Source organism: Rutidosis leptorrhynchoides, chromosome 1 (genome assembly GCF_046630445.1).
Source record: "Rutidosis leptorrhynchoides isolate AG116_Rl617_1_P2 chromosome 1, CSIRO_AGI_Rlap_v1, whole genome shotgun sequence".
In the NCBI taxonomy this organism is placed as follows: Eukaryota; Viridiplantae; Streptophyta; class Magnoliopsida; order Asterales; family Asteraceae; genus Rutidosis; species Rutidosis leptorrhynchoides.
The window spans coordinates 488048779-488059610 of NC_092333.1; the positions used below are offsets into that span (position 1 = coordinate 488048779).

The 10832-nt window shown below is 40.8% G+C and overlaps 2 non-coding genes across 2 annotated transcripts; both read right to left on the reverse strand.

The window, feature by feature from the left end:
- Positions 1–374: 374 nt before the first annotated feature.
- On the reverse strand, positions 375–480 carry LOC139886921 (small nucleolar RNA R71). Its single transcript, XR_011772781.1, has one exon. It is a non-coding gene; the product is annotated as a small nucleolar RNA R71 (small nucleolar RNA).
- A 7615-nt stretch (positions 481–8095) lies between these two features.
- LOC139886922 (small nucleolar RNA R71) lies at positions 8096–8201 on the reverse strand. The gene has a single exon (XR_011772782.1). It is a non-coding gene; the product is annotated as a small nucleolar RNA R71 (small nucleolar RNA).
- Positions 8202–10832: the final 2631 nt, after the last annotated feature.

Consider the following 10832-nt stretch of genomic DNA (forward strand, 5'->3'; position numbering starts at 1 on the left):
GTTACGCGTTACTTTAGCAGAAAATACCAAACCCTCGATTGAGGGTCGAGGAGGACCGATCAGATTTCTTGAGATTCAAGGACACTCGTTCGAATTAAAACATCACATCATACAGCTCATCCAAAACAGCTGTCAGTTTCGTGGACTACCAAATGACGATCCTAACTCTCACCTTGATAAATTCATATCTCTTTCGAACTCCTACAAACAGCCAGGGATAGAATAAGATATAGTTCGGCTATACTTGTTTCCCTATTCTCTCACTCATCATGCTCAAACATGGTTCGAAGGACTGGAAAACGATTCCATCACATCATGGACGAAGATGGTTACTAAATTCCTAATCAAATATTTCCCTCCTTCTAAACAAACCAAACTTAAGAATGACATCATTAACTTCAAACAAAGTTATGATGAATCTCTTTACACGGCATGGGAGCGATTCAAAACCCTACTGAAAAAATGCCCTAATCACCAGTTAGAACGGTCAGCTCAAATCTGTACCTTCTACAATGGTCTTACGGTAAATGATAGGATGACGATCGATGCAGCAGCTCAAGAAAATTTGATGAACCAAGCCGCAGACGATGCATGGGAATTGCTCGAGAAAATGACAATGCATCATCATGACTGGAATAGTGGTGAAACAACTTCATCATCTGCCCCACTCTCTGCACTTAACAATCAAACGGAGGCCATCAAATCCCTCACAGATAAGATGGAATCTCTCGCTAAACAACTCGAAGAATTGAAGACGCAGCCGCAGTAGGTTAACCAAGCTCTGGCCTGTGTTAATTGTACCAACCCGTAAACTACTGAAGAATATCAAGTTGAGTACGAGAACCCTGACGGTTCAGTCGGTTACGTTCAATACCCAGCTCGTCAACCAAATCCCGGATTCAATCAAAAACCTAGGTTTAACCAATTTCAACGAAGCAACCAGCCTTTTTGCTATCGCTACCCACCTTATCCAGCCCAACAATCTCAATTGTCCTACGATCAACCACTTCCACTCACTGGTCCACCAGTCGAGGAAAATTCCCCAAACACCCAAATTACAAAAGTAACCAACCCCACTCTCGGAGCTGATGATCAATTGACTCAGTTCATTCAAGGACAACAACATCTAAATCAGAGAACTGCATCTAGACAAGACCAAATGGAGATACTAATGAGAAATAAATTTGGCTCTGCTCAAAAGTCTAGAGACGCAGCTCGGACAGTTATCACAACGCCTTGAAACCCGACCACAAGGAAGGTTACCTAGTAATACTATCCAAAATCCCCACATAGAGGATGCTAAGCAAATGGATTCTATAATTCCAGAGGAAGAACCACGGAGGAGGTCAGCTAGGCTCAAGAACAAATCGACATATACTGAGAAGCTTCCTACTGCAACTCCAGTTCGTGTACCCTACCCTGGAAGGCTACAGGAGGAACCATCCAAGCTTGACTCCTTCAAACTCGATGGAAGATTCCTGGACACCATGTCCAAAGTTTCAAACCAGAAGAGATACATCCGAAGGCTTCTCTCTAATAAGAAGAGGATACCAGATTCTAACAAAATTCCACTGAGTGAAGATTGCTCGGAATTACTCAGAAACTCTCTACCACCAAAGCTAGGAGACACGGGCCGATTCATTTTCCCGTGTTCGATCTATCAATCTGGAACCATTCATGCGCTAGCAGATTTAGGAGCAAGTATCAACCTAATCCCCTACTCTCTCTCTCAAGAGATTAGAGAACTAAAATGACAATCCAACTTGCTGATCACACAATTCGATATCCTAAGGGCATAGTTGAGAACGTCTTGGTGAAAGTCGACAAATTCTTGTACCCTACGGATTTTGTGGTGATGGACATTAAGGAAGACCTACACACACCAATAGTGTTAGGAAGACCTTTCATGAATACGGCTAGGACTGTCATTGATATGTACAATCAAACCTTGATCTTGCGGTCATATGGGGAGAGCGTTACCTTTAAAATTGACCGACCTACCGGTCTTTCTGGACAGGCAGAGATGTTTGCTATTTCCACCAGACGGATCACTTCTGATGCCGAGTATTCACCACCAGCCAATGATATTGAAATACGTGTTGAATCACAGTCTACAGACGACCCAGAAATGGAAGAAGAGGATCCCAACGAAGAAATAGAGGAAGAGGAAGAACCTGAAGAGGAAGAGGAAATGGAAGACGTAAAAGAAACTGCGATAATACCCTCTCTAAGAATTAAGCGTCATGAAGAATTAATGAGGCTTGAGACTGAAGATCACAGCTTAATCATTCGTTTCAAGAAGAAGACTGATAAGGTTGAGGTTAAAGATATAGAAATTGACCCTGCAAGTATCAAAGTAGAGAAACAGAGTACTGAAGATGCCCGTTCATCAGACGAATCCTCAGAAGAACATTATACCGAAGATGACGAGGAAGAGCAACATGAAGACATCCTGGATAACTCACACTCTCCAACCGAACCAGATCAAGGGGAGCTGGACTCTTCTTTAGATCGGATTCCAGTCATATCTACACACACCGACATGACAACTTTCATCAATAACACCGATGAATTTGAAGATATTCTCGAAGCCATCAGTAAATCAACAATTGATTTCACGCTATGCTTAACGGAATGAATCATGGCTATCCAATAAGAATACAACCTCTATCTCCAAAGAGAAGACAATGATGTTGAAATCCTAGAAGAGCGCATTCAAGACTTTATCAATACCCTTCACGATCATATCTACCGTGAAGAAAGGAAACGAGAGCACAATTCAGTTGTCCGCACTATCCTTGAGACAAGATTCTGTCGAGATCAGAATGTCATTTACTCTAAGGTTTACAACGCCTTAGCCGGATCTTCACTTCCTTTCTCAGCAAACCAACGAGCACTACTAACTCTCATCCGAAAGCATATAGATCTTTCCACCGGACGCCCGACCTATCACTCTTATTTACAAATGATCGAGGATATTCACAGCTTTTTCGCTCTCTTGGAGAGAGATAATTTCGAAAGCACACCAGACAGGCTAGTGATTTATGTAACAATTGATCACCACGCTAATCTGATTATCAAAGAGTTGCGAGACGCAGTTACAGAAGAAGTAAGACGCAACAATCCGTTCTATCATCTTGAACCGACCGAGTCAACATTGCCACCTACGTTACGAAGCAGATAGCACATATCTTCCACGAATCCATAGATCCAAGTTTCACATTTAATTCCGAATGTCGGGAGATATACTCAAAGACGGTGACATTGATGCTCGGGTCAGGATTGCTTTTCACTTCTTTTCAGCTTCGCCTTCTGACCAATCTGTGCAAAGCTACAGACTCTTACTGTGGAGATCACCATTCTGAAGACTTCGAGATACTGAAGATACAATTTCTCACACTATTTGAAGACCTCCGAAATGAGCATCCTATTAGAGAGATAATCACCACCAGCATTGCCTCAATGATTGACATCCATGGATCAACCAGCAGAGCCGTGGATCATATTCTCATCGGACATCAAGATTTATCACGAGCCGAAACTGCACACTACCTATCTTTCAGAAGATCTTCAAGAGAGGTACCGGATCTTCTACCACTTTTGGTCCGACACTTTCTTAGGATTTACCCACCAAGACTCACATTCCCTCGAGAAGACCAAGATTACAACCACCAAAGAGGAATGTTTGCTTTCTAAGAATCACTACGGTCGAGCCAACGACCTTAAATAAAAGCGCTTCTCGGGAGGCAAACCGTGCAATAAAGTAGAGTAGAAGAATAAAGGATGACAAATGAGCCGATCAATAAACAACGCAACTTCAAAGATTGAAATCCAGCTAGTATCTTCACAAGTAACATCTGCTAAGGGTACTTCTTTCTTCCCATTACTTGCTCTAAATTATGCCACATCCTAGCTTATCACTATGTGTGGGATCCCAACCTAAATAAACACTAGACAAATATTCCCAAATCTTCAACTAAAACTCCTAAGTGTGGGATACACTAGGAACATTGAGGACAATGTTCGTTTAAGTGTGGGATGTTGGTATAATCTTTTTATGCTGTATTAAAATAACCCATTACGAAGATTCAAAGTTCTTAAGCCAATTTTCAAAAAAAAATTTAACGAGAAAGCCTTTACGAAAAAGTATTTTTGAAAACCTAAAACGTTTGTAAATAAAAAGTAAGGCTTAAGTAGGGTGGAAATCTTGTTAGGACATACCAAATCTCTGATAGAGCATTGCATGACTAGGCATTATCGACCTAAATTGATTATTGTGAGGCACCCAAATAAGACCAGCATTCATCTTTAATGCTTCACTGTTTTCCGTTGAGAGTGCCGATGTCTGTGCTCAGAATCAGAACTTGCTTTAGATCTACATTTCCAAAGCAGGGAAACGTGATTCGGTTATAATCAGAAGAACTAGCCATTTGTCAAAAACAAACCTTTCGCACCTCCACTACTTCTACTTCACCACCTCATTCACATCATCTTTACTACCACTTGAAAAATCTAGAAAATGAGATTCCTTCCGAAAACCCGATGTTATAAACCTCTCAAGTATCATGGCAAAGGTCTTGAAAAATTTTACCGGAAAAAAGTTTCTCGAGATAAAATCTTCAAACAAAAAAAAAATTACATTCAAAAGTTCTGAAAAAAGTAGCAGAACTTATAAAGAGAAACGCTGAAGAAGAACTCGACCGAAAATGATTATCAAATGATGAAAAGTTCAAAAGTGCTTCTCAAAAATATCAGCACTCCTATCTATCTTAAATTCTAAATAAAAGTCTGCATAAAGACTGTATTACCCTTTTTTTACCCCTCAAAAACAACTTCACTACCACTCCAAAATTCCTTTCCATCATTGATAAATGACCTAAAAGCTATGGTTACTACCGTTCTCACAGTAGTAGCAAGGATTTGAGTCTTTATCAATCCTATGACGATGGGTACAGCAAGACTGGCTATGAGTGAATTCATTTCTTAGATTTATAGGGAACCCTAGACATTTGTGTGATTTGAGTGACCCGTGAAAGCTAGCATAAGTCATGTAACCTCCTCGCATTCTTGCAGAGATAGTTTCAACCCTAACATAAATAACTCATCTTACTTTTCGCTCTTATAATAAAAAGAAAACCGCTTAGGCTATTAGAAAAGAAACTTCGAAAAGATTTCTTAAAGGAAAAATGGGAGTTTGCTTGAGGACAAGCAAATTCTAAGTGTGGGATATTTGATATCGGCTAAAAATTCACGTTTTCACCCCGGTATTAAGGCCCAAAAACAAGAAAGATTCGAACTTTATTGGAAAAATACCCGTTTCGCCGGTAAAAATTGAAGAGAAAGTAATTACGAAGAAGGTGCAAAAAGAATCAAGAGAATTGGAGCTAAAACGAAGATTCTAGAGCGAAAACGGTGAAAGACAAGAAATCAAGTTATGATCCAACGAATCAGCAAGCCAAACGGCTTGCCAAACGGGCTGTCAAACGGCTTGCCAGTATGACAAACTGCCTGCCATACGCCCAGATCAAACGGGTACGTTAAACGGGCTGGCCTGGTAAACGGTCCCTGCAAACGGCTTGCAAAACGGCTTGCCAGCCGTTTGCAGGCAAATTTCAAGCTTATTTAAAGGGTCTTTGTTATTCATTCCAACACACACTTCAATTCACTTCTTTCTCTCTCTTGTACAATATTAGTCATACTTTCAAGGTCTTCAACTCCGTGCGGGAAATCTAGTACCCGGAGAAGAACGCCGAAGATTGTATTAGGAGCGGTCTGGAGTTTGAAGTTGTCACTTTTCTATTCGAAACTCGTTTAATCTACTGGTACTTCTATCCTTTATCTTTATATAATGTCTTCTATCATTATATTCTGTTGTTGTCTCCATGATTAGCGAGTAGTAATCTTTAGTGTATGCTGTAATGTAACCAGTATTAATGCCAAAATAATATTATGGTTTGTGTATGTTGTCGAAATGCTTTCCGATTATGCTTTAAACTCAATCGCTTTTTCAACTAATAGAACGTAGTTATTAGCTCTGTTATTGGAAAGTCGCGAACCTCGATTCAGAGTACACTATTTGTGTCAACCCTTGGTAAGAGAAGTCTATCGGATACAACGTAAGATCGGCCGAGGCACACCGGTTGTAGTAAGTCTATCAAGCTTTGGATTCCGACTGAGGACTCTTTTGTAGTGAAACATCTAACTAGACCTCTAGTACATTCTCGGTCCCAGACTATGCTAGTGTAGTCACCAAGCATATAAACTTCGTACGTGCATGCTGAATCACAACGGTTGTTGTAAGCTGTACCTCTGCTAAGTAAGGCCATGGAACCGGTTAGTGCTGATTAGTACACTTCACCATAACGCGTTCTCAAGCATTGCACCCCGCTTGAGGGATTCTTGGTTAATTAAGGAACTGTTTGTTTAAACACATAAAGGATTGGACCATTAGGATAACCGAACGTGTTCATGGAAGTCAACTTGACTTGGCCATGGTGTTCTTTATGGTTGAACTCTTTTAAGGGCCTACCTATCTTTTAAACCCAATCATTAATGAAAGCATTGAAACACATCACGTCTCTCGGATATGGTAAACCCTGTATTCTATTATGCTTAAGAAAGTTTAGACCTTTGTGGAATGTTAATACGTCACCCAACCGAGTCGCTCAATTGGATGAGCCATCTGAACGTGTATGCCTGTAGTCAGACTGCACGGGCGTCGGGGGTAAGGGACGTTGCTGTCTATTCAGAATCTTCAAGCCTATCGCATTACCCAGTGACATGTCTTACGACATGGGCGTTTAGGACCAGGGTAATGAATACAAGGCTTCTACCTATTCATGAGCCAACATTCCATAATATCGGCTGAATAACTGATGAAATCACCGTATGCACTTGTTTTAACCTTATCTGAATTACGAATTTCATTGCATTTACTTTATCTATCTTAAAAACTAGAAAAACCTAAAATTAGGTAACCACTACTCCTTTATAAATATCTTAAGCTTTAATAGGTTCGATTCTATTGATATCTTAAAAATACGACCCTAGGTCATACTTCCCTAACTCATAATAAGGAGTAGTACGATTTAGGCCCCGCTAAATATAAATTTAAAACAGTACCCCCCCCTCTTGGTGGCTGATTCTGACGTGTTGCGATCTAACGACACCGCACAAATAAAACCTTCCGTTTTGGCCATATCAAGGTGAAGTATAGTTTTTGGCGCCGCTGCCGGGGAACTGGTATCAGATAATACTACTTTCTATCAAACTTATTCACAAGCATTTAGTGGTTTATAAGAAAGACAATTATACACGGACTTGGTTGTTAGATTTTCCGAACAGTCTCCAATTATATTGGAACCAAAAGGATCCTGCATCTCCGTAGTCGGCTGGGCCACTTGGTTTGTTGAATAGTTCGTGCGAAGCTCTGTTATCGAAATACCAGGGAATCAGTAGCAAGAACCAAAAACGTATTCAACCTTATGATAGTTAGATTATCTTAGAATAACTTAGATTACTTTAAATTAGACTACCTTAGATTAAGATTACCTTAGATTATTTTAGAAATTTAGTTTATCTGCTTAAAATTAAAAATAAAAAAGGCTTACCCAGTGTATGACCCAAACCCGATCTAAACCAGGCCCGTTGTTATTCGTACCTGATCCCGACGCAATAATCTCTAAAGCACGCAAGGAAGCACGAATCAGAAGTCAAATGGCGTTACGCGTTACTTTAGCAGAAAATACCAAACCCTCGATTGAGGGTCGAGGAGGACCGATTAGATTTCTTGAGATTCAAGGACACTCGTTCGAATTAAAACATCACATCATACAGCTCATCCAAAACAGCTGTCAGTTTCGTGGACTACCAAATGACGATCCTAACTCTCACCTTGATAAATTCATATCTCTTTCGAACTCCTACAAACAGCCAGGGATAGAATAAGATATAGTTCAGCTATACTTGTTTCCCTATTCTCTCACTCATCATGCTCAAACATGGTTCGAAGGACTGGAAAACGATTCCATCACATCATGGACGAAGATGGCTACTAAATTCCTAATCAAATATTTCCCTCCTTCTAAACAAACCAAACTTAAGAATGACATCATTAACTTCAAACAAAGTTATGATGAATCTCTTTACACGGCATGGGAGCGATTCAAAACCCTACTGAAAAAATGCCCTAATCACCAGTTAGAACGGTCAGCTCAAATCTGTACCTTCTACAATGATCTTACGGTAAATGATAGGATGACGATCGATGCAGCAGCTCAAGAAAATTTGATGAACCAAACCGCAGACGAAGCATGGGAATTGCTCGAGAACATGACAATGCATCATCATGACTGGAATAGTGGTGAAACAACTTCATCATCTGCCCCACTCTCTGCACTTAACAATCAAACGGAGGCCATCAAATCCCTCACAGATAAGATGGAATCTCTCGCTAAACAACTCGAAGAATTGAAGACGCAGCCGCAGTAGGTTAACCAAGCTCTGGCCTGTGTTAATTGTACCAACCCGTAAACTACTGAAGAATATCAAGTTGAGTACGAGAACCCTGACGGTTCAGTCGGTTACGTTCAATACCCAGCTCGTCAACCAAATCCCGGATTCAATCAAAAACCTAGGTTTAACCAATTTCAACGAAGCAACCAGCCTTTTTGCTATCGCTACCCACCTTATCCAGCCCAACAATCTCAATTGTCCTACGATCAACCACTTCCACTCACTGGTCCACCAGTCGAGGAAAATTCCCCAAACACCCAAATTACAAAAGTAACCAACCCCACTCTCGGAGCTGATGATCAATTGACTCAGTTCATTCAAGGACAACAACATCTAAATCAGAGAACTGCATCTAGACAAGACCAAATGGAGATACTAATGAGAAATAAATTTGGCTCTGCTCAAAAGTCTAGAGACGCAGCTCGGACAGTTATCACAACGCCTTGAAACCCGACCACAAGGAAGGTTACCTAGTAATACTATCCAAAATCCCCACATAGAGGATGCTAAGCAAATGGATTCTATAATTCCAGAGGAAGAACCACGGAGGAGGTCAGCTAGGCTCAAGAACAAATCGACATATACTGAGAAGCTTCCTACTGCAACTCCAGTTCGTGTACCCTACCCTGGAAGGCTACAGGAGGAACCATCCAAGCTTGACTCCTTCAAACTCGATGGAAGATTCCTGGACACCATGTCCAAAGTTTCAAACCAGAAGAGATACATCCGAAGGCTTCTCTCTAATAAGAAGAGGATACCAGATTCTAACAAAATTCCACTGAGTGAAGATTGCTCGGAATTACTCAGAAACTCTCTACCACCAAAGCTAGGAGACACGGGCCGATTCATTTTCCCGTGTTCGATCTATCAATCTGGAACCATTCATGCGCTAGCAGATTTAGGAGCAAGTATCAACCTAATCCCCTACTCTCTCTCTCAAGAGATTAGAGAACTAAAATGACAATCCAACTTGCTGATCACACAATTCGATATCCTAAGGGCATAGTTGAGAACGTCTTGGTGAAAGTCGACAAATTCTTGTACCCTACGGATTTTGTGGTGATGGACATTAAGGAAGACCTACACACACCAATAGTGTTAGGAAGACCTTTCATGAATACGGCTAGGACTGTCATTGATATGTACAATCAAATCTTGATCTTGCGGTCATATGGGGAGAGCGTTACCTTTAAAATTGACCGACCTACCGGTCTTTCTGGACAGGCAGAGATGTTTGCTATTTCCACCAGACGGATCACTTCTGATGCCGAGTATTCACCACCAGCCAATGATATTGAAATACGTGTTGAATCACAGTCTACAGACGACCCAGAAATGGAAGAAGAGGATCCCAACGAAGAAATAGAGGAAGAGGAAGAACCTGAAGAGGAAGAGGAAATGGAAGACGTAAAAGAAACTGCGATAATACCCTCTCTAAGAATTAAGCGTCATGAAGAATTAATGAGGCTTGAGACTGAAGATCACAGCTTAATCATTCGTTACAAGAAGAAGACTGATAAGGATGAGGTTAAAGATATAGAAATTGACCCTGCAAGTATCAAAGTAGAGAAACAGAGTACTGAAGATGCCCGTTCATCAGACGAATCCTCAGAAGAACATTATACCGAAGATGACGAGGAAGAGCAACATGAAGACATCCTGGATAACTCACACTCTCCAACCGAACCAGATCAAGGGGAGCTGGACTCTTCTTTAGATCAGATTCCAGTCATATCTACACACACCGACATGACAACTTTCATCAATAACACTGATGAATTTGAAGATATTCTCGAAGCCATCAGTAAATCAACAATTGATTTCACGCTATGCTTAACAGAATGAATCATGGCTATCCAAGAAGAATACAACCTCTATCTCCAAAGAGAAGACAATGATGTTGAAATCCTAGAAGAGCGCATTCAAGACTTTATCAATACCCTTCACGATCATATCTACCGTGAAGAAAGGAAACGAGAGCACAATTCAGTTGTCCGCACTATCCTTGAGACAAGATTCTGTCGAGATCAGAATGTCATTTACTCTAAGGTTTACAACGCCTTAGCCGGATCTTCACTTCCTTTCTCAGCAAACCAACGAGCACTACTAACTCTCATCCGAAAGCATATAGATCTTTCCACCGGACGCCCGACCTATCACTCTCATTTACAAATGATCGAGGATATTCACAGCTTTTTAGCTCTCTTGGAGAGAGATAATTTCGAAAGCACACCAGACAGGCTAGTGATTTATGTAACAATTGATCACCACGCTAATCTGATTATCAAAGAGTTGCGAGACGCAGTTACAGAAGAAGT